The sequence below is a fragment of the Saimiri boliviensis genome, chromosome 8 (assembly GCF_048565385.1).
Source record: "Saimiri boliviensis isolate mSaiBol1 chromosome 8, mSaiBol1.pri, whole genome shotgun sequence".
In the NCBI taxonomy this organism is placed as follows: Eukaryota; Metazoa; Chordata; class Mammalia; order Primates; family Cebidae; genus Saimiri; species Saimiri boliviensis.
This window is the reverse complement of record NC_133456.1, coordinates 36791052-36816268: the sequence shown is the minus strand read 5'-3', so window position 1 is coordinate 36816268 and position 25217 is coordinate 36791052. Positions and strand designations below refer to the sequence as shown.

Here is a 25217-nt window from a genome sequence, read left to right as displayed (position 1 = left end):
CTGGATAGTTTTATAGAGCTTTATTTTCTCTATTTTGTTAAACTTCTCTTTAAAATTTATTTTCCAAACATAAACCATTGTAATATGTATGTATTTTCAAATTCTACATAGTCCTTGACGAGATATTCCAATATTCCTTTCTGGAGAGTTGGTTAGCCTGTTCACACATATTGAGATATCTAAAACTCCTTCAAGCTCCAAGATACAGTGATTATGATTCTATGATGCTGACATTTGCTTTGTCGACACTTAAAGCAGAGCTTTTCAACTTCAAACAATAGCATAACAAGTTGCCATAACAATTACACTTATATAAATCTTTAAGCAGATGTGCATAACAGCTCTTTACAACTACTATCACACTGGACAACCAAAGCTTATGATGTTATAAAACCCTGCAACAGTAAATCCTACAGTTAATTATATGCTATAGGAAAAAGTACTGTCTATTTTTAGTATTGATTGACTCTTCTTTTCCATATCTGCTAATTTTGTACCCAGCTATAGGCTTTAAATATCTTTTATAACTTTAATCATTAGCCCCCACTCTGTCATGGCTTCTATGTCTCACCCTTCTGACCTTGCCCACTGAGTTCACTCTTACTGATGTAATCAAACATGCTTCATTGTAGTTGCATTTGTCACAGTGCTCATTAGAATTATCATCATTCCTACAGCACCTCAGTTCAATAAAATTGTGTGCCTATGCAATCTGTTGTCATTTTAATTTCTTCAGCTAGAATTAAAAAAATCTAGATGGATAATTTTATTTTATCTGATCAATAAATACATACCTAGTCAAGTGACTCTGAAAAATTGGTAAGAAAATAATTTACTGGAGCAAAATCTTAAGTCTAGAGAGATTTTTGTAAACTTGGACAGCAGCATTTCACTGACTTTGAATCCACAGGTTCAAAATTTATTAGTGTCAAGTTACTCTTTTAAAGCAATCCATTAAAGCAATAAGTATAAAATATGTATAGTTTATATTTATGTGTTGAATTTAATAAATTAGTCAAGAGTCAAGGTATTTTTAAAGCAATATTAAATCTGTTCCACATTGAGCAATTAACTGACTTTCTAACCTAAAATATTCTTTTGCTGTAGTTAAAATATTTTTTCTTTTTAAAATAAGCAGAATACATAAACTGTGAAGTGGCAACATAGTTCACTGTGACTATCTATATATTCCTTAACTTTTGTTCTTGTTATGGTCATGGTAGGTACAAATAAATAAATGTATAATAGTTTAAGTCCAGGAATTTTTCTTTGGCTAAATTCTAAAAACATAGCTTAAATAAAGGGTTGAAAGCTTGGTATCTCATCATTGCTGTTTATATGTTATAAGGCTTACAGTGCCACCTTATAAAAGATATAGTTGTTTATTTTCATGTTCAATAAGTAGTGTAGGGTTTCAGGACTGGGAATGGATTACAGATTGTTCACTCCTGGTTATTTTTGGCTTTAAATATATTGATCATTTTATCATTTTCTTGTTTTAAACTACTTTAAACACAGCACAAATGTTATTTTCATCATGCCAGAAATGGGTTTGGAATTGATTCTGAGTTTCCATCAATTTTACTCTTTGCTCTCTGTGAGAAGTTTTTCACTTGCTTAAATTTGAAAGGATAGTTTTGTTCAAAAGATGTCACAGTACAACATTTAGAGATCCTTAGCTGCCCAGGAAAACTCAGATTTTCTGCTTTACAAAAGAATAAAAATCACTGAATTTATTACCATGGACTTTATTGAAATTAGTGAAGAATATTCACACGAATACAGTTTCACGAACTTCCTCTCTCTCTTTCTTCATGTAAGTGTTTGACAAAAGCATGTATCTTCTGAGAAGCCGGCCTGATTGGTCCAGGTTGGCACTGTTTCAGTGTTTGGCCTACGGCGGCTGCTTAGGAATAATTTCGTCTCATCCTCTCTATTTTCCTGGACTGTATCAAACTCAGACACGTGGTATGCAAAGAAAATCCAAGTCTTTTAAAAACGCTATTTCTTTTGGTACTAAAGCCAAGACCAGTTCTACTTTGGCCAAATGATCTTATCAAGATTTAACAAGAGATATTCAGTAATATCTCCAATCTGTGAGAAGACATTCCACTAAGGAAGATAATTTATTAAATACAATGTATATGTATTTCTCCACTTGGTACCAGGAAGAGACATGATCAAACTTATTCTATTCGTACTGAAAGCAGTGTAACACTGACAAAAATTCTGTGGCAATTATTCATTTCAATTAATTTAAAAAGAAATAAACAAGTATATTTTCCTCCATTAAAATAGATATAAGAAATCTATTTTGAGTTATTGCTGAAAATATTTGGCTTCCACAAAGGCCCCTTAGTAACACACCTACTTTCCCCTACACTGTGCTTTCACAATTCAGAACTTGTAACGTTTTATTCAGGTTCTCTAGGCTAATTAGATGAAACAACTGCATTACAGTATTAAGATTCTTTTGCGGAATCAAATGAAAGGAGATCTGCACAGTTCAGATAGCTTGGAAGATTTGCAATGAATAACGCCAAAATCCTGCATGTGAAATATATTTTTCTACATTTGCAAAACAGCTAATGAATGAGTGTATTCTACAATAACTGCCAGGATTTAACTTCACACTTAAGAATATCAACAAACACGGAAAAAATTAGATAGGTAAACTCCATTTCCCTTCCCACTCCGCCCTAGTGCTCCACTGCACTGTTTTGCATTTCACAACTAATGCTTTTTCGAAAACTGCCAGGAAACCTCTTCTCTGGCTATGCAGGGCTCAATTTTATTTGTGTAGCATGATATACCTTAAAAGAGAGAGCCCCACAAACTAGAGTGGGACATTAATTTAAATACAGACTTAAGGAGAAGAGCTCCATCTACTGAATCAGTTAGATCATAGTGTGTACCCTATAGTTATCCCATTCACTACTTTCAACCACTTAGAGATTGTGGAGAGAACAGAAAAGTTATAGACCTGAGCAACCACAAGAAACAGCTTTGAGCCTAATGCCATTTTTGATATTTCTCAGATACCCTGAGCCCCTTTCCTTTGCCCTTCAAATTTTCAAAGTTTTCCATGTTGCAATAGAAAATAAAAATGGATGCTTTGCTATACGAACCATCTCTTAGAAGTAGAAAGTCATTGATTGTTTAAGGAAATGCCTCAGACAGTTGAAGAGAAAGCTACAGAAAGAAAATCTCTGCCTGGCAGGTTGGGCAGCCTAGGTAAGACGCAAAAAGAAGAGTAGCCTACTTACTCCTCCTGCCTTGCACCATTGCTGGGAAGCCTGCAGCCACCCAGAATCAGCTCTTCTGGCCTCTCCCTTGCTGCACAGTATTGTTGTGGCACTGGGAATTTGCTGTGGCTTCGTAAGATTATGGCAATGTGCTTCAGCAAGCCAAAAAAGTCACAAACAAAATTCAAGAGGAAAAAGAAGTATAAAAACAGCTGATCTTACTGGAGAAGCTCTTGGCATTTTCCTACATATGCCACAATTTTCCTTGGTATTTCCTGATTCTCTGATCAGAAAAATTATCATATCATATTTATTATTGATGTTTTTTTTCAGGGTTGCTGGTGGTGATGGATGGTACAGTGAGGGCAAATGAATGGATCAAGGAGAAGCAAAGTAAAGATTACTTCTACCACTTGTTTGAAAGCTTTCTAAGAGACTGCAGGTTAAAAAGTCTCTTCAGAATACTGAAGACGTACAGATTTCATATGCAGGAAGAGATGGCCATACTCTTTCTAGATTGGGAAAGGAAAAAACTTCTAACACACTAACAGATTTGGAACAAAGCAAATTATCAGAAAAAAACTTAAATGTTCACACAGCTCCATAAAATTCAGCAGTGTATAAGACTTACAAAAATACTTTATAAATTAAGATAAATTATTTGAATATACATAGGTGTTAAGTATATATATATATAGTTGGATGAAAGCAATAGTTAAGTGGATTTTTTATTACAGAAAAATAAAATATAATGAATTAACAAAAGTTTTATAGTACGGCTAATTTTTTCTCTTGAAGGTTACAGTAGAATTAATTTAAGTGTAAAGTGGATTCATGTTTCCCTGTGTGTGTGTGTGTGTGTGTGTGTGTGTATGTGTGTGTGTGTGTGTGTGTGTATACATACCTACACAGGTATTAGGTATTACTGACTGATATTGAAAGGTGATATGTTGCAAACAAATTCAAACTTTGAATTATTTTAAATTGGGTATTTAAAATATCAGCATTAACCCGGCAGATTTCTTTCTTTCTTTTTAACACATTTAATTCTCAGGTTCTGTTTTAAGGCACGAAAAGAAAAACAGATTAGAAAAGCATTGCACATCAATAAGTATTTTGTAAAATAATTCACTTGCATTTATAGAATATTCAGTTCTCAAAAAACGGCTAATTGGATTTTCTTCAAGCCTTTTGAAGACAAGTTCAGTTCTGTGTCAAAGATAACTATGAGAAATTTCACCTCAAAAGGTAATTTGTTTGGATAGTTATAAAGGCCTGAAAACAAGATTATCTCCACCAAAACTATAACAAAACAGCTAATGAGTAAGGATATTCTGGTAAGAATCGATAAGAATTGCAAAGCCTGAGAGGGTCATCGCAGACTTGAGAAAGGTAACCAAGTGAGGAAACATCAAACAGAGTTAATGGGGATAAGCATTCCAAAAAATGGAAAGTGTTAACAATCACTGACAGGAAAAAAAATATTCTTCGATAGCGATGACAACAAAACAAAACAAAACAACTGAAACAACTGGAAATACATATCTCCAGAGGCTAAGCATGACTACTTATTAAGCAAGAGGAGAACCTGCTTCTTTGTCATTCCCTTTGGAAGCCTAGCTTTAAAAAAAAAAAAAAAAAAAAAAAGGTTGCACAAAAGATACATGTGTTCCTTTTCTGGTATTATTGCAGGCCCACCTAGATTTAGCTTTCGATTCCAGATGAGAACAGGCATGTTCAGACTAGCACATCTTTGCTCTGTAAGCACAGAGCTGCTATCATTTCACTGGCAAATTCTCATATCCCCAAATTTACACACAATAGATACCCTTTAAAATCTGCAAATTTTCTATTTCAGTGAAATACCTCATTGAGTTAATTTTTTTTTTCCTTAATTTACTCTGCTACTATTAAGCTGAAAAGTTAAGGCAGGCAACTCCTATAAAAAAGGAAAGTTGAACAGTACTTACCCTAAGTATAATGTGCAAGCCTTAATGGGACAATGTACTTTTGCTCTATGATATTTAGAAAGGTGTCCAGGTCTAAACTCAGCTCTTGCTTTTTTCCCTTCTGGAAAACTGAGTAGACTCACAGAAGGTGCCTCTGCGAAAGATCATACAAATCAACAGCCTTACCTGTGGCCATTCAGAAGACTGCACTTTGGTGTGTGTTTAAAACTATGAATAAAGTCAGATACAGCGCATGCTCAGCAGGCAATTTAAAAATATTTATAACATTGTTGTTTCAAAAACAAATTTCCTCAAACAAAGCAAAACTCACATTTTTTATCCATGCCAAGTTTAACATTCTGAGACAAAGCTGTTTTGGAGTTTTCCGCTGAAGGAAAAAAGGCTTTTAAAATTTTTTGTTGAACGAAAAATAGTTCTCTCTTCCCTTTTGGGTATGCTTAAAGGGGTGGAATAAATTTTTCTCCAAGTTTCAACAAAATTCACCTCTGGCTATGATAAAGCATTACAAATTTAAGGTCTGTAAAAAATAATTTTAGAGAAAGTAACACGAAACTAAAAACTATGGGTTTAAAGAATGTAATGGTCATCTGAACTCTCAAGGCAATCTTGCACGTAACTATACAAAAATATATCCTGATACAAACAGGATATATTATGTATAGATAAGAATAATGTGTATACAACCATATGCATACCTAGAGAAGTTTTATTTTTCTTTTGCTAACTAAAATCAGAACTCTTTAAAAGTGAAAAAGAAATACAACAAAAATTTAGGAGAAAACCAGTAATAATATCAACACAATTCATCTGTTTTTCATAGCAAGCATGGAGAAGAAGGCAATCACATCTTTAAAATTTTGAGATATATAAAATAAAAATTTGATTAAACAAGGTTTTTAAAGTATGGATTGCAATAGAAATGCCTGTTTCATTCCTGGTTGGAAATTTCTTTCTCCTCCTTGAATATCCCTAAGCATTCCATTTACCATCTATCACCAAACCCTGAACAGCTCGCAGATCTCACAGATCTTATTTAAATCTCTTACTTAATTCTTAAGTCTCTGAATGAATTTCAGCTCCTGCTCTACTTTCCAAGGGTGCTCAGCTGGCCTCACAAAAGCTCCACAGACACATCGTTCACTATCTCTGATGCTTTCAAGCTCAACAGAGGGTGCCAAAAAAAAAAAAAAAAAAAAAAAAAAAAAAAAAAAAAAAATTCAACGATTAAAAAAAGTTTATTAAAGTGAAACTAGGAGTGCAAATTTGAAGAAGTTGCTTCTACTTTTATTTCGCTCTGAACTCAGCACAGGTGTTTCCTAACTTATGCTGCTGTGCATGCTGATGAAGGGGAGGGTTAAATTAAGGTGAGGGATTGGGCCAAGGGCAGACCAGCAAGCATTTAGGATCTCCAGCCTCATGTGTTAATGGATGTGTTTAAAAATGGACCCCCCAAAAAACCTAGAATGAGGTTTCTCTTTGGCAAATAATTAAACCAGTATACTGAAATAATTAAAGCTTTGTCTTTAAATAAAGCATCAGATCAACAGAACAAAAACAAAGATAAAAACTGCACACACATATGCATGCGTGCACACACGCTCTGACACACAGAGATACACAAAACTAGTGGGTGAGGGGAGAAGGAAATTAAATAAAAGAAAACAAACAGAGTCCTAACAGGCCATTCTCCGAAAAGGAATCTAAATAAAAAGTCATATGATATCTGATAGTGCAGGACACGTCGCCAAGAACTGGAGCGGATTGCCTACAGGAAGAAAGGGCCAGTGTATTCCAGCTCAAAGAGCTTTTCTTTCCTCCTCCTCTATTTTTTTTTCCCTTTTCTCCTCAACTGTGAATGTGTTACTCTCAGGTCAGATCCACGAAGAATCCCAGAATGACAGCTATCACCTGTCACTGTACTCTTGGCCGCACAACTAGCTGATAGGAGCTGCCTGAGTTGGGATCAAGAAGAGCTAGTGCAGCTTTCAGTAACAGCCTCTTATCCTAGTCCCTCTGCCCCTTTCAAAGACCCCCTTGGCCACATCAAAAACAGACCAAAAAGAAAAAGAAAAAAGAAAAAAAGGAGGGGGACCAAATGAAAAATAAAAAATGCAGGGACAACAGCCCATAGCAACAAAAGAATCCAGGGGGAAGAAATAAAACACAAGCAAAAAGGAAAAAAAACAAAAACCAAACAACTCTTGCCTTCAATATAAAACTTTTTAAAGATCGAGTTTCTCTTATTTCGATGACATTCTTTTTAAAAGTATTTTTCTCCTTAAGCACTATTAAAAGCATTAAAAAATTCTACAAAAATACAGAAAAGTCTGAAAGCAATTCAAGAATTTTCCTAAAGAAAACATGTAACTGTAAGAATTGAGTTACCCTGGAAAATTCTGGATTTGCCAAAAGTTCCCCTAGTTCTAATATCTTTCAGCGAGTTCAAGTGCTAACACTGGCCACCTAGTACTTGTTTTTTCTCTGAGGGTCATTACTGAAGCAACACATACATAGTAAGGTTTCCCGAAAAGACTCGTTATCAAGTTACTTCAAACATAAGGCACTCACACCTCCCAGCCAGGAGGGTTTTTTGGTGAAGCATCACACTCTGCCCTGATACGTATTACACCCTTAAGAAGCAGTTACATAAATGCATTCTATAATTGTGGAAAATGTATATATCTTTATTTTCCCCTACATTTTCCCTCCTCAGGGATATGAATAGGTTTTATTTTCAGTTAATAGAAGAGAAAAAAAGAAAAAGAGTTTCTGATTCTTGAAACAACTGTTGTAGCTGTTTTCCACTTAGCAAAACAGTTATGTGTAGTTTAGGAACTATACATAATATATATTTAAGGATTTTTGTAGAGCTTGAGAATTGCTCCCCTTGTTTAGTTTTGTGTCGATTATGTACCTTAAAAAGATTTCTAAGTGACAATCAACATATAAATGCATTAAGAGGAGAACTTTTAGAAGGAAAACATTATCTTAGGTTTATAATCCCAGGATATTAGCATAAAGATGTAAATGTACGGTATATATAAAAGACAAAATTGTTTACTACATTTTGCACATACAGCTCACATCTGATTTCTTTTTTCTTTTGTTGGAGCATTAATTTGAAAATGATAAGCATTCTGGAATGTTTGCTACAACACAAATTCATGGTAAAAATATACACGCATAGGCAAAAATTTAAATAGAGAACACAAAGCTACGTGGCAATCAGAATCGTTGACAAAATCTCCATCTAGACTATATTTGCTTGAACTAGTGTATCATAGTTGGGGCAAGTAATCTCTCTGGGGGTTCTGTCATTTACATAATTAGAAACAAAAATAAAATACAAATATCTGCTCCCTTACTACCTTTTCTTAATAACTGACAAGTGACACAAGTGGTACCTTTTAAACAGATGGATGCAAAAACTTGTGAGATCGAATGAACTGATGTACCCCACTGGTATTTTGGGAACCCAAATTCCATAATTAACTTTTTACCCAAGTGGCAAAAGTAGATGATCTAGTCACCAAATTGATTATTTGATGGACTTCTGTTCTTTCTTCCACAAGATTTTGGCAACCCAGAAAGGGTAAAGAGATGATAAGAGAAGATGCATCCTGAACAACTTTTATTGTGAGTAGAAAAAAAATAGCATAAAGTGAGCATAAGAACAGTTGGATTTGGAAAGATTAAAAGAGGAGAAAAGAGCAACATATGCAACTTAATTAGTCTTTTTCTTTTTAATTTTTTCATGTACATATATATATATATATAGGGATGATGGGGAGAAAAGATAACTGGATTTCTTTTGAATGTCTTTGTGTCTTTATGGAGTGAATGTTCTGTTCCTGTCTCTTTCTTTTTAGGCAAAAAACTAATAAAAATAGAAAAACATATATCAGACATTAAGCTCACTCCTCCACTCCCCCCCATCCCTTTGTAAAGAACTCTTTGTTCTCTAGTGAAAATGCTGAAAAATCCCCGGGCAGCTACTCCCTGAAACAAGTGCAAAACACTTAGAGGCTTTTGGGCTGGCTAGGAGCCAGAAACCCTCCCGCTGTCTGGTTAGAAGAGGAAAAAAAGAAGAGAGAGGGAGAGGGAGAGAGGGGAAGAGGGATGGAGGGGGCAGAGAGGAAGAGAGAGGAAAAGAGAAGAGAGAGAGAGAGAAAGAGAGAGAGAGAGAGAGAGAGAGAGAGGAGAGAGAGAGGAGAGAAATTGGAGCTTCCTTTAATAGACATAGGAAGCAGCGTTTTTTTCTTTTTCTTTTTTTTTTTTCAAAACTGGCGGTCAAGCGTTAAGTAACTCCCGTCTAAATCCACCTGCTAGAAATGAACTTGGGTAACCCCCCAGGGGTGCACAAAGACAGGGAAGACAGTAACATACTCCATACTCTTTCCCACCCCCCGTTGTACTGCTTCCATTCTTTCTGTTCTCATACACAAATGCCCACAGCTTCTCACGCCGCCCCTCTTACCCCCCAACAACAAACACAGCAAAATACATGCTCCCTCGGTCTCCTAAAAAAAAAAAGGCTTTTCCATCTCGGTTGCGACACAGTGATAAGGGGTAGCGAACATCTCATACCTGGTGTGAATGCTAATCAGTCAGGAGTTCTCCTTTTCCCAAGACAGGGAACTGTTTCCTTCCAAATTTATTAGAACCTCCTCCACTGCCTCTTTGAAAAACCTTCTTTGTCACCCTCTCCCAAGTCCCGATACTTCTTTAAAAAAAAAATGGCTTCGGAGCTCCTTCTATTCTTGATATTGATTCTCTCTCTCTCCCCCCACCCCTCCTCCTCTCTCCTGTCTGTGTCTCTTCTGAGTGGTCTATTGATAAGTCCCTGGAGGCACTGGGTCAGCCTGCCCGTAGGAAACCAGACACAATGCACAAATCTCCGAGTGCCATTCTGCCATCAGCAAGCAGACCACGTTTAGGAGAGAGAGAGAGGGAAAAAAAAAACAGTAGAGCAAGAGACAGAGAGAGAGAGAGAGAGAGAGAGAGAGAGAGAGAGAGAGAGAGACACCAACCGAGGGAGGGAGAGACTGAGAGAGAGGAAGAGAGAGGGGAAAGAGAGAGAGAGAGAGAAGGAGAGAGAGAGAGAGAGAGGGAGAGAGAGGAGAGACAGAGAGAGAGAGAGTGTGTGAGAAAAAGACTGATTGGAACAGGAGGGAGAGAGAGAGAAAAGGAGAGGGAGAGAGAGCGCGAGAGGGAGAGCGGCACTGCCAGTCAGGTTAATCATCCCTACTTTAATTAGCTGTTCGGCTTAGACATAAAACAATTGAATTTGAATGATCTGTCAGCAGGCTCGGCTGAACCAAAGGGGAAAAGCGAATATTACAAAAAGACTGTTGGTGTGTTCTGATAAGCAATACTGCTCGTACTGACAAATCCTCAAAGGGGGAACTATTAAAACTTACAACTGAACAAAAAGTGCAAATACAAATGGCACTAGATAGAGGTCTTTAAAAAATGGAGTTTTCTCCTCTAGTTTTATGAACCATAGATATTTATGTGCAGGTGCCAACATATTAGGGGTTTTCGTGTAATGTGTGAAAGTTTATTAACGATGGTCTAGGAGTGTAGCAGACAGATGCTGCAGAGAACAAGACAGGTACAGTCGGATGCCGAATCTAGATCCTGGAGGGAGATGGATGCTGAAAGAAGAGGCACTGTGGCAAGAGATCAGCATAGACAAAGTCAGTGGGCAGATAGGCAGACAGATTTTAGGCACGGCACGATCTCATCTAAAAAGGCAAAAGTTCTGATGCAATATAAGGTGCAAAACAATCCATCCACCCTTCTCTCCCGGGTGCACTCCAAGGTACAGTTAAAATGGATTAATCTTTGTGACAAACAGAGCTGGCAAGGCAGACTATGGCAGACACTGAAGGCGATTTGCAGACCCAGAGAATACAGAGCTAGAAAAAACCCCAGAGATCAATCTCTTCAACTCCCAATTTAGCAGATGAGGAAACTGAGGCCCAGAGTCGACACTAGAAACCAGGATTCTGGCAGCCCACCAGGCCAGTGCTTTTTCCATCGCACTAGCTAACCTAGAATATTCTTTGAAGATCTGGCCCAACAGGTATGAAAATCACCCTTGCCTCCCACATAAGAAGATTCCTCCACCTATACAGTTAGTGCACAAACCTACACTTTTTCAAAATGTTTAAATAGCCAAATGGAAATATAATTACATATAAAAATATATTTCAATTTTATATATGTGTGTGTGTATGTATATACATGCATATAGAGAGACAGAGAGAGAGAGAGAGAGAGAGAGAGAGAGAGAGAACCATTTTGAATGCTAGGAATAAGGGATTTAAGTCTTTAATACATTCTTGGAGAAAAGCAGAAAAATATAACATTGTAGAGACTTCATCTCAGCAAGATCTAACTTGTGTCACATTTTCAAGCTAATGAAGGCTGGTGGATTGATCTACAAAGACCTCACCCTGAGTTTACAATTTGCTCTATGAACATCATCTGCTATATATCACCATGTGAGAAGATGTGGTTTTTCTCATACACCTCATTTATAAAATATAGGCACATTGTAGGTGAAAGAGATTGAGTGTTTCAGTATGCAATGTAGTTTTAAGGCACTGATAAGATTTTCTACCTGAATGAATAGGCATATGCAACTTTTCCAATATATTTCAATTGAAAATGAGCTACTAAAATAGAAAGGGGGAACTATATTTTCTGTCCACAAATGTGATGGTATCTTTTTAGGGACACTATGATCATATTCAGTTAAGGATTCCCTTTTGACAACGGGTAGCTGAGGGTCTATTTTTTAAATGGTGAGAGGTGCTTATGAAGAGAACAGTGCCATCAGATGTTACCAGAGAGATTAAGTTTCTTGTCCTAAAACAAGAAGCAGAGTGTGTATGAAAGTGAAAACTATCTCTCAGTCATGCTTCAGCAACAACGTTGCTACTTAGGGAGACAGAAGAAAACTGAAAGAAAAGTCAGGCACCTGGGAGCCCACTCAAAGACAAATAATCTGAGAGAAGTCATAGCCAGATTAATTTAGTTTATTTGCACTCCAACCTCTTTAACAATGGCTGCTATGCCATGCCTAAAACATATGATCTACAGTCAATCAATTTGGAAAGGGGGAAGGAATCAGTGATTTTGACAATGGCAGATCCTTTGGCAAGCCCCAAAGTACCTGATAGGCAAGAGCCCAGAAGAAAGCAGTGGAATGCTTAGTAAATGTGTGTTGGTGAACTGAGTAAAAAGAACAAGAGCTTTGGAGCAAACACGTATTTATATATAACGCTGCCAAAGTCACAGCCACTCTGAGAGCCTCAGTTTTCCTTTCTGTAAAAGGTGATGATATTGGTCCCACAGGGTTGTCTTAAGGATGACATGAGCAAACATATATAAAGTACACAGCTAGTCATTACATGATAGTTATTACGGAGGAAGGCATATCTTGAGGGTGTAAACAAAACTGTATATTATGGTTGTGCTGAGTGTGTTATATTCAAAGCATGCAGGTTCAAGACATGAAAACATATAGTAAAGCAAGGATCTAATATACAGACCTCTACTAGATAGGATTGGCAGTAGAGATTATAAAGTTTAGAACTAAATTCCTAAAAATCTAAACTTTAAAGATGTTCGGTCATTTGAGGTTGTATTATTTCTTCTTTCCCAGATTTTACTGTATTTCCTGGCTTTTAATAATAACGATGGCAAACATATCACTGAGTAATTGGTTTGTCGTAAGCACTCTGCTAAGCGCTTTATATTTTAAAATCATACTTCAGCATCACAAGAACCCTATGAATGAGGTACTACAAATACCCTTATTGCATAGAAAAGAAAACTGAGGTATAGAAAGATTATATAACTTGCTCAAGGTCACACACCTAGTAAGTAAGGAGCTGGAAATTAAATCCAGGCAATCTGACTTTAAAGCCTGCATTCTCAGCATTATACTATACTGGCACACAGTAGGTATTCAGTCAATATGAATTGAATTAATGAGCAAATGAAAAAGACACTAGAATTTTTATTTCATTGGAGATAAATAAAAATCTGTGCACAATAACTTGAGAGAATCTTTTTTTTGAATGATAGAATCTGTACTTCTGTAGCTCACTTCAGGTGTAGTCCTTTGTCAGAAACCAGAGTGAGCCATGCCCCTGCACGGTGTTGAAAATGGATGCAGGGAAGATTGCTGACCATGACCATCCAGGGCATTTAAATATCTGACGGCATTTTCAGCACTTTGAGGGTAGTGTTAGCACAAGGGTTATTAATTGGCTTAATTCCAGTTTGGATAATTACATCGTGTCTCTTTAATTTTCCCCCGACTATGCCATTCTTTACTTCCTGTCACAAATGTGCTCTTTAAAAAAGCATATGAACACACATAAACATATAGTTATATTTAAGGTTTGCATAATCATTCAGGTGCTTTTTTGTTCCTAAATGATCAGTGTATAGTAGCCCTGTAATAAATGAATGAGTAAAAGAATTAAAGTCATTGCAAAATAAAGATAACTAGTTGAAGCTTTTTTTTGCAATGAAATAAACAGATTTTTAAACCATTTCCTTGGTGACAGAATTCCAATCACAGTTTTTTTTTTCATGGGCCTATATTTCCAGAGCTGATGACCTGCTCATGATAAGCTGATTTTCTTATACTATATAGTTTCCAGGATTTAAAAAAATACCAACGAAAACTCAGAAATTTTGGAGTAGAAAATGAGACTAAGTCCTGAGTGGTGGAGCCTATACTGAACTTAGGGGTTTTCAATGAATTATTAACCCCATCATTAGCCCTGACTTGTTTGGCAGTTTTTTTTTTGTTTTTTTTGTTTTTTTTTTAGATCTGTAAACAAGTTACTAGAATAATCTTCAAATTATAGAAGAAAAAGACAACAGACCTTAATTTATTAAACTTAGGAAAGTTTGACAGTCATAAATAGATACAACCTCTTCTCCTTTTTCTAAATAATTCTTGGCCTTTGAAATACTGTGTCTACATGATACTAAAGAAACATTCCCAGATGACTATGCTTAAATCATGTGCACAAATAGGTAAATGCACCCATGGTACAGCATATTTTTTTAGGCCTTTTGAGCGCACACCTGTATGAATAGGTCATCAAACATAGGGAGTACAGAAAATAAGAGAGAAAGGGTTAATTTATTTACTATGCATGAGGGTTTCCAGATCTTTGCTTCTTCAGCTTTTAGTTCAAAATTCCATGCATACTCTGCACATAATAATAAATGCCATAATTCAATGTATGTCATAATTAGATTTACTTTCAAGCACCTTTTCTGGTTCAACTCTCAAAGCCTTCCTTCTTATAAACTTTCTCCAAATTATTTTTTGTGGTCCTCTGTATTTCTAAGATGACCCTTGTACTACAGAGAGATTTGTATCAAACTAGTCCATATTTCCTTTTGAGAATCAGTGGTCAAGTTCCATGCTCTTATCTGAGAACAAGCCACATAAATATATAAAACAGCCCTTTCCCATCTTTTTGACCCTTGTAATAATGATAGCAGTCTTTCAGTGACTGTCCTCTGGTTTGTTACTCATTCCTTTAGACTGAGCTCTTCCAGGACAAGGTCTTTCCATTCTACTTGGTATATTTAATGTATTGTCCAGTATCACCCCTGCCATGGTGGTAGATGATATCCCAGAAAAGCTGGAAGCAACAAATTTTAATTCTCTTTGTTCTTCATATGTAAATACAAATTTTTCTCTCTGTGTGCCAAGTTTCCAACATGTAAAAGGGGCATACTTACCCTAAGATTAGTCATTTGATGTTCAAGAAATAATATTTGAGGGTATAGTATTTAAAAATGAGCTAGTGAAAAGCACTTGTTTTGGTTATTTTCATAGTATTGCCACTATTTTTACAGCAAGAAGTACTTGAAAAACATGTTCTAAATTGATAATTTAAGTGAATTTTGAATTCAAAAGAAAAGTGGACAAGATTTATCCTGAATATTAGTGATAGTAAGCGCTTGGTTTTTAAATGCCATTTAGGAACAGCCTGACAGATTTTATAGAAGCAGAAGGTATTTAGGAAATTCTCTGGTTCTCTCAGTTTACAGAGAAGAGCTGAGTGGCAGAGATATTTTATCTGACAAGCTTAAGGTGAAAAAACTTGGTGGAAGCAAACTAGTTCTGGAACCCAGTCTGTCTGTCCCTGGTTCCACACTCTTCTTATTTATACTCTGCAAGATGGCTTTTATACTCTTGACTCCAGATCTCCTCTCTTTTGGATGTATTTTAGTGAAGGAACTCTTAAATTCTGGGGCTGAGAAAGGGGTACAATATTCCTAATGTAGTCTGATAAACACACAACAAAGGAACTATAGTAGGCTGAAAAATGGCCCCCCAAAAGATATGCATATCCTAATCACCAGAACCTTTGAATGTTACCTTACATAGCAAAGAGGTCTTGCAAACATGATTAAATTAAGGCTATTAAAATGAGGAGATTATCCTGGATATTCCAGGTGGACTCTAACTGTAATCACAAAGGTTCTTATAAGAGAGAGGCAGGAGGATCAGAGTTAGTAGCAGGAGATGTGATGACAGAAACAAGAGGTTAGAGTTATTTGAAGAAGGGGTCATGCACCATGGAGTGCAGGGTCCTCTAAAAGGCAGAAAAGGCAAAGAAACGGATTCTCCTTTATAGCCTCTAAAAGGAACCAGCCTACTAACACCTTTACTTTAGTACAGTGAAACTGATCTGAGACTTCTGGTTTCAGAACTGTAAGAGAATACATTTGCATTGTTTTAAACCACCAAGCTTGTGGTAATTTGTTATAACAGCCACAGGAAATTAACACAGGGACCATCAGCTACCTTGATCTGGACATAATCTTTCAACACAGTTGAAATGTTTCTTAGCTCTTTAAAAAATTATTTTAGCAGATGTATTACCTTACTGGTTCAAACTGAGTTTGTGATACAAGAACCCTTACCAGTCTTCAGAAAAATATTGACTAGGATAAGTCAAGGAGGGTCTTTTCCTCCTGACACTAAGAGCTTCCTTCTAAGTTGACATAAAACAATCAATCTAATGATTGCTGGTTAATTGATCAGTTGGCTGCAGATCCATCTAATCACATTTGCCCACGTCCTGTCTTATAGTAACTCTTCACTGGTGATTTGGCAATCGTATCTCCAAGTTAATCTACAACAGAAGTTCTAGTTAGAAGCAAAGAGATGGTTTCAGTGTCCATTTCTTGAGTGCCAGAAGACCTGAACTCATTCAGAAGTGAATGCTCTCTTGCTAGCCCCTCACTCCACATTTTTTCTAAGCTGTCTTAACAGAGGTCAGAAAAAAGAAGCATGTGGCAGCTTATGCAAATTTTTTTTTTTTTTTTTTTGGGGACAGGGTCTTGCTCTGTCACCGGGTCTGGAGTGCAGTGGTATGGTGTGTGTGGTGTTCACAGCTCACTGCAACCTCAATCACCTAGGATCAAGGGATCCCCCTGCCTCAGCATCCCCAATAGCTGGGTGGGACCACAGGTGTGTGCCACCGTGCCAGGCTAATTTAGAAATTTTTGTAGAGATGAGGTTTTGCTGTGTTGCTCAGGCTGGTCTCAAACTCCTGTCCTCAAATGATCTTCCCACCTGGGCCTTCCAAAGTGCTGGAATTACAGGTATGACCCATTGCGCCCAGCCCCTATTCATACTTTATTCGAATGACTCTTTTGCCTTAGTGTGTCATTGCCATTCAGTTACTGCATACATTTTACAGAATAGTGCTCCTAAAGGAGTGGTCCTTGGGCCAGCAGCACCAGCATTGCCTAGAAACTTGTTAGAAATATAACTTCTCGTGTTTTATTCTAGACCTACTGAATCAGATGCTCAGATGTGGATGTCTGAGTGTGTGTATTTTAACAAGCCCTTTAGGTAATTCTAAAGTGTAACCAAGAAAAACTGTCATAGGACAAATCTGTGAGGCTCATCAAGGCTAACGAAAAAACAGGCGGGACTCTGAATGAGATAACCTGCTAATCTAGGTGTCATGGTCGCTCTGTTGTTTGCCAGCTATGTGGCTTTAGATTATGTTCTTAGTCTATTTGTCTCCTCATCTGTAAAATGGAAATAATAATAATAAATAATAATAATAAATTGCTCTATGTGAAAAGTTAATGTGGGACTTAACAAGATCATGTATATGAAAACACTTTACAACCTCAGGGTTATTATTATAGAAGAAACATCAATTTGGATTGCAAGTATCCTGGGACCATATTGTTGGTGATATTGCCTTAATATTTCATATTAACTAGGGCTCCCAGGTAGTAATACAAAAAAAAAGTTCAAGAAGATCCAGATGTCCAAATCAAGCCAAATGATGGCTAGAAGTCTATAGATGTTTAAAAGGTGTGATAATGAATGGAGGATATGCTGGCATTATTAGTCTCCAGAACCAAGTGCTACATTTCTTGATTTGAAAGTCTAACTTTCTATTTATCGGGTAGCCAAATTTACTGACAGTTTTGAACTCTGTATGCCACTGAAAGTCTATGGCTTGTGGGATTCAGAACCGTAATTCTTTATCAATTCCCAGTGATACTCAGTTTTAGTAAATTGGCCCATGATCTATTTCATTTCCAAACCATATTCTCAAATAAGCAAGAAGCTTCAGAGAGCTTGCTCAACAACTGATGATGGCCACATATTTTTTCAATAGAAAAGACATAAATCCTGGTAGGCAGAAAGGACAGTCCTGATCAGGATTGAGATCTTTTTACATGTTCAAGTCCAAACTCTTAGTAGGTTGAAAAGAACTCAGATGCAACCAGATTAGACAAAACTATGATTTTTGTGGCAAATAAGAATTTTATCCAATCTCTGAGTAATGAAAATTTGCAGTATTTCCCAACAGCTCTATATAAGTGGGGGAAAACACCTCATAAAAGACAGCGAACCATCTCCTTTCCTTCTTTTATGAAATCATAGTGATATTTGCCTTTTGGCCTGAGGGCTAGTCTTTCCTCTGAAGACTAATGTCTGCACATAACATTTTGGCAACCCCTCTGTGCCTTGCAGGACAGTTGTGTGGCAAAGATTCCGTTTGGGTGGCTGTTTCCTCTGAGCCAGTCAGACTGGCTCAGAGAAGCATCAAGAGAAGCAGCTGCACCTTTTAAGAGCTCTGTGTCCTTAAGCAAGTCATCCGTCCTTTCAAATTTCATAGACTTTTCATTTGTAAAATATAAATAATATGTGCTTTACCAATCTTACAAATTGTTCTGAAGATCAAAATGGATGATGTATCCAAAATGCTTTGTAAACTAAGAATCTCATTTGGTTGGTGTTATTGATGTTGTTGTTATTTACTCTTTAGCAGGAGAGTAAAGACATATACAGTTATATTGGGTATGGTAGCTTGCATATTTTTAGACATCTAAGTTTTATATGCCTCCAAGATTTTCCCCTGAACTTACATTAATCCCTTTTGTCAGGTTACAACTAAGGTGGTGACTAAGGATGTTAATTCCTTTAAGTCCCTATAGGATCTCTATTTTGATCATGATTAGTTATACATGAAATAGACACTGCTGCAGAATTTACAATGTTTCCATTCTGGTCAATTCAACTTTGAACATATTCCCTAAGTAAGAACAAATTCAGTATTACAAAACTGAAGAAAACACAGCATCCAAAGCTGGTATTGAGGGTGTGAAAATATCTTCAAAGGCTATTTCTTGATTGCTTAATATCAAAAACCTACTGAGAAATGTCCATTAGTTCAACAAGCATTCCTGAAAAATTTGTGGCAAAGCTACTGCACATCAACATTTAAAAGAATAGGAACATATAGTCTACCACAAAACAAAGTGTTTTGCTTGAATTGCCCAAACTTTGTTTAAACAAAATTGAATTTCACCTAAGTCGAATTCAGGTGAAGAGCTCATAATGTATTGTTGTATTTAGATAGTTGCCATAATATGTGGTACTCAGTAAGTCCTCTAAAATGGAAAAGAAATTAACAATGTGGTACAATGTCAATATAAATCATTAATGTAATTGTGCAAAGAATACCTCTGAATATATTGAACTGCTATTTGAATCTTTAATTGTGTATACAATTCCACCTTTTCTGCTGTGCATCCTTAACTAGAATATATGCTCCCTGAGGACAAGTACTGATTTACATGTCTCCAAATTTCTCGCTGCCTTCAGTACGGTGGTTTACAAGTAGTATTTGCTTTCAAACTATCTGCTGTTTAATTAGATTCACTTTTTATTGGCTTTTCTTGGGTGGGTAATTTATGCACATAAAGTGTCCATAGATAAACACATCATTATCGCTGAGGTGAAAGTTGTAATTCATTATTTTTTTAAAAAAATACGTATTGGGCCACTTATTTTTCCTATGTGACACTTAATCTAATTATAGAAGTGAATAGAAAAACATGATTCTCTTTTAAAAGGTGCACTTTATGTGCAACAATTTTAGGAATTCAGCAAATTTGTCAAGTAGAGTCATTCTGCACAATGATAGTGACGGTGAGGCTCTAGGCACTACGGTTTTGACAGAAAATGTTTTAAATTAAAGCAAGCTACCCATAAAATCACATAAACATAAATGTGCACTATCCCACAAACACAATTGCACATCCTTTAACTTAGATTAATGCAAAGAAAAGATACATTCTTTTGTTCTAGTGGAATACAAATGACAAAGACTAATAAATGAATAAATAAAGCTCTAGGTAGCCAAATCAATGTCTGCTCAATTCTGGTCAAGGAGGTGAAGTGAGGTTTCCCTTTGAGTCAGAGAATGTAGTGGATAAAAAGGACGTGAATAGCTGGGGGGATTTCCTGAGGCCATTGCAGACCAGCTCATGCACTGTTAAGAGGCTCATTTTCATGAGACTTTTGGTTGCATTTGTAACACTTGCTCTAGGTCCCCTAGAGCATTAAGTGCCACATCATAGCACTACAATAACAGGACTAAATGCGAGAAAGTACATTACAAGGTTCTTTTTCTTTCAGCTCTAAATATCTAGGAGTTTGTAGATGTTTTCAAGACCATTTTTTTTCTCCTTCATTTTTCCTTTTCCACCAAGCCCCACACACTCCTTTCAAATAGAACTAAGTGGAAAGGACTGTTTTGTTTCTAGGTAAAAACCTAAATTCTTTTACTTAAAAAAAAAGTCCAGTTGTAAAATCTGTAGTATAATTAATTGTTTCCATAGGTAGAATATATTTTATTCTTTATAAAACCTGATCTGACTGGTAAGTTTGTTCTAGATTAAGGATTTAGCTACAGTTTGGTGAGTGTTCTCTATTAGACTTGGTGCATATTAATTGGTACATATTTTAACATTTCACTACTGTATTAAATTATTAATAATTTGAAATCATTAGCTTGTACTGACACCATTTTTCTGAAACAGTACCACCTGTTTCTTCTACATTCGGTCCAGAATAAAAGTCTGAAATCTAATTTGTCAAGAAAACAAATGTATAGTTCAGGAAAAGGATAGGGGACAGGTACGCCTGTAAGCCCAGCACTTTGGGAGGCCAAAGCAGGCAGATCATCTGAAGTCAGGAGTTCGAGACCAGCCTGGCCAACATGGTGAAACCCCGTCTCTACTAAAAATATAAAAGTTAGCCAGGCATGGTGGCGGGCACCTGTAATCCCACCTACTCAGGAAGCTGAGGTAGGAGAATCACTTGAACCCAAGAAATGGAGGTTGCAGTGAGCCAAGATTATATCACTTGAACCCAAGAAATGGAGGTTGCAGTGAGCCAAGATTATACCACTGTACTCCAGTCTGGGTGACAGAGTAAGCTTCTGTCTCAAAAAAAAAAAAAAAAAAAAAATGGCTAGGAATCACCAAAAGAAGGAGGTCCAATGTTAGGATGATTATGCTGATGACAAGCTAATTTAATCTTTAGAACAAATGTAAAAGACAAGTATTCCCTGTGGGAGAGATGAGCTTTACCTCAGGTCTGTGTGACAAAGCCACATCTCTTCTCATACACATCCTCCATCCTCAGTCTTCAGACATTCAAGGTCTCTGACTATCCAGGATTTTCTTCATGACAACAATTAATAAATATATATATTATATATATGTGTGTGTATTATCTTTTAAGCATATATATAAGCACACGCGTGTATACACACACACACACACACACACACACACACACACACACACACACCACTGGACTACCAGAGTCTACAGGCCAGGACTAGATACTTAGATATTTAGGGAAGTGATCCAAATTATCTAGTTGCTTCTATGTAGATTTCATGAAATTGTCCACAGATTTCAAGAATGCAGTGAGGAGAGAAAGAATACACTTAATATATGAGTATATATATACACTATATATATCTCATATATGTATGCCATATGTAAATAATAATCGTCAACCCTCACTAACACTTATAATGTGCCTAATATTATTCTAAGCACTTTGCACCTCCTTAATTTGTTCTCATAACATCTAAGGTGGATATCATTATTATCATCTAGTTTTACAGATGAGACAAGGAAGGCACACAACTAATGAGTGGCGCAGCCGAAATTCCTGTCTGTTATCCTGTCTCTTTCATGGACCTTTTCCTATCTGTTGCCTCCATGAGAACATATTTGACGTTTGGCCTGTTCTTTTTAAGACTTTGCTCCCTCTTAGGAGATAACAAGTGGGTCTTGTCTAGTAGCAGAATTCGTATGTTACCCAGCCAATCGTGTACTTAGCTAGGGAACGAAAGACTCAATTTGTGGAAATTCCTCACATTTGTACAAGAGAAAGTCCCAAAGCAAGATATTATGGCCTGGGAAATGGAAAAAATACTTTGGGCAGGTGAATGTTTTGGGTCTCTCAAATCACAACATATGCATAACCATCAATATATAAATCCAATTTAATTCAATATATATTTAATAAGCACCTGCTGTGAACAAGGAACTCTGCTGGGATCTAAACTCTAGAAAGTAGCTACAAAAAGTAGAAGCAGTAATCCTAGTATTTAGAACATGGGAGAAACATAACTAAAACACAATGCAATTAAGATAATACCATAAAGGGTTGCTAACAAAATTCTGCAGGGTTCAGTGACTTGAGGAATATCATTTGATATTCAGTGTGCACACTGACAAAGTTACCTGAAGTAGGGAGTGTTTCAGATGGACTTTGAAATATGGGAAAAATTCCAGCAATTAGAAATTGAAGAGACAGATTTTTAGCAAAGGAAACAGAATGAATCAAAGTAGGAGACAGGAAAGCACAAAGTGTGTTTGGGGTCAATTTGATTAGCTTCTAGAATACTCTAAGGATAGCAGCAGGAGTTTGAACTGCTGTGGGTGAAACATCCAGGTAGAAATGTCCACTGAACAGCAGGAAACCCACATCAGCAGTACCAGAGTCTACAGGCCAGGACTAGATACTTAGATCTCTAGGGAAGTGATCCAAATATCTAGTTGCAGCTATGTGGATTTCATGAAACTGTCCACAGATTTAAAGAATGCAGTGAAGGGAGAAAGGCAAACTTACATTTTGTAGGCAGATAAAGGGAGGATGGATGAAAGATCATTCAGATGAACAGAAGAACTATAAATACAGATGCTATGGAGCATAAAGGTAAAGAATGCTTCAGATGCTTCAAGAATTAGAGATAGATGGTCAAAACAATCAAATCATAAACAGGATACCTAGCATTGATGTGAGGAAGTGGCATATTTAAGAGCTGGAGTCTTCATCACTGTACTCATCTTTGAAGGGACTACCTCTTGTTCCTTTCTACCGTTTCCCTAAACTCATGCATGCAAACAATCACATAAACAAACATTTTTTCCTAGGAAAAATGGTGGTATTATTAACTCTGAGGCAAACTATATCTAGAAGGTTTTAGAGTAGTTAGTAAGATCCAAAGTTTATGGTTTGATTTTAATTCAAAAGATAGCTGAACTTTTATAAGCAGGTTAATTATTCCTTGCTGGAAATATGAACTTATTTGTATTTTATTCAGGAAGTATTTTTGAGCATTTCCTAACTGCAAGGTGTTGTACTAAATGCTGGGATCAGAAGAATTTCCATAAAAATGCTTAGATCTGCATTCATTCTTTCAAGATAAACATTTTTAATCCTATATGGTATTCTATTTTAAGGATATAGCAGCATAAAATACAATTTAAACAATCACCTATTTTTGGACATTTTGGTTGCATTCTGACTTTTATTCTTTTTAATAATTCTTTGTCTAGTGTCATTTTGCATAATATTTGCAAAGCTATTATTTAATGAAAAGAATTTTTTGTAAACTTTAGCAGGTAATACCATAAGCAAGGAAACTTAATACAACTACCACAAGCAATGGAAGAAAAATGCCTCAAGGAGCCAGGGTGGAAGAACAAATGAGTGAAGTAGGTGTGGTGTAAAATATGGGGTGATAGGGACTTTGTCAAACTGGAGAGCACATGGCTTGTCTGAAGGGAGCAGCTGGTACTCAGTTCCAGATATTGGTGCCCCGTGTGGATGCAGATCTAATGTTGTCAGATCTCCAATTTTTTAAGAGAAGCAAACAAAAACAAAAACAAAAACAAAAAACACCTCTCTCTCTCTCTCTCTCTCTCTCTCTCTATCTATCTATCTATATATGTATACATACTCTCTCTCTCTATACACACACACACACACACACATACACACACACACACACATATATATATATATATACACACACACACATATATATATATATATATATATGTGTGTGTGTGTGTGTATTTGGTGTTAAATCTCTTTATTCTTAAAGGTTGGCTCAAGTTATCTAAACATATTCTATTGGCCAAACATACATTTTAAAAAAACTCTATCTGCTAGCTAGATGCAGTTCACAGTCCACTGATTTTTAACTTTCTAATTAAAGAAAGGACAAGACGGTGTTTGGAAATACATTTCTAGGTAGAGAGTTAAGCAAAGAAAGTTTTACTTCAAGTTTTCCTAGTAACAAGGAATGTGATGTGGAGAAACTGAACCTCAATGTGCAAATCTTGAAAGATGGGTAAATACTGCTTACCACTTAACACCCATGAAGAATTAAATAGAAGAGGCTTCTAAAATGTTTTTAATTTCCCAAAGAAACATGCTTTAATGATATAATACTCTAACCCAGTCCACTGTATGATGATATCTAATGATAATTTCCCTTCATTTCCCATCTGAACAAACATTTCCATTAACATCCACCTGCACTACTTCCTTTCATAAAGAGGAGGTGGTATTTGGCTATGTTCTGGTTCTGATTCATGAGAAATCAGCCCAAGCCCAACATTTCTGTTCTTAACAGATTTTGGTTTTTAAATCTGTGGAACACAATGTTTCCCTGGGCTGAGTTCTAGCATGCCAAGTTTTGGCTGGCCACAGACTTTGACATCTGAGTGAAAAATCTTTCAACAATGGCATTTAAACTGAAGAATCAACAGACCTTTAATTATAACACTGCTTGTAATTCCCTCCCTCTCTTATCATGATGTTCAAATTGCCTCAAATCACTAACTGCATGGACAGCATGTTATTTCATTTGCCATTGGAAATATCATAATTTAAAAACTTGGGGGCTTGAGATTGTGTATTACTTTTTGAAAAATCAGTATTACTTTATTCACCATAAATTAAAGAGGCATATGGAACAAAGGTCAAAATTACTGATTCATTAGAAATAAAAAACAAAAACCACTCACCACACAATTTCTCAACTTATCTAAAATGCTCAAGATTTAGAACTTGGAAATTAAGCATTAAAGATACAGAAATAGGGAGCCTCTTTTTAGTGAGATTTCACTAAATGCCTCTGGTATCTCTCTATGAAATGTTAGGTGATCATTTCTTAATGGCATTTTAAAAATGACACAGTCTCAGATTCCCCTATGTTTACCTTATATGATAATAAAAGACACTTCTATACTGCTAAAGTACACTAGGAATCCTTTGAAAGCTTTTATTTTAGAAACTCATGTTGAAAAAATA

At 36.2% G+C, this 25217-nt stretch overlaps 1 protein-coding gene across 24 annotated transcripts in view; it reads right to left on the bottom strand.

The window, feature by feature from the left end:
• The window catches only part of ZBTB20 (zinc finger and BTB domain containing 20), a 790532-nt gene that overhangs the window by 108722 nt on the left and 656593 nt on the right, over positions 1-25217 (bottom strand). For 5 of the 24 annotated variants that reach the window (XM_074405344.1, XM_074405343.1, XM_074405333.1 and 2 more), the window contains one exon: positions 5216-5348. The exons of 18 other annotated variants lie outside the window; for them this stretch is intronic. The gene's annotated coding sequence lies outside the window, so the exon portion shown is untranslated. Of the gene's footprint in view, positions 1-5215; positions 5349-9802; positions 23930-25217 lie in introns of those variants that run through there. One more of the 24 variants, XM_074405332.1, reaches the window with a different exon arrangement.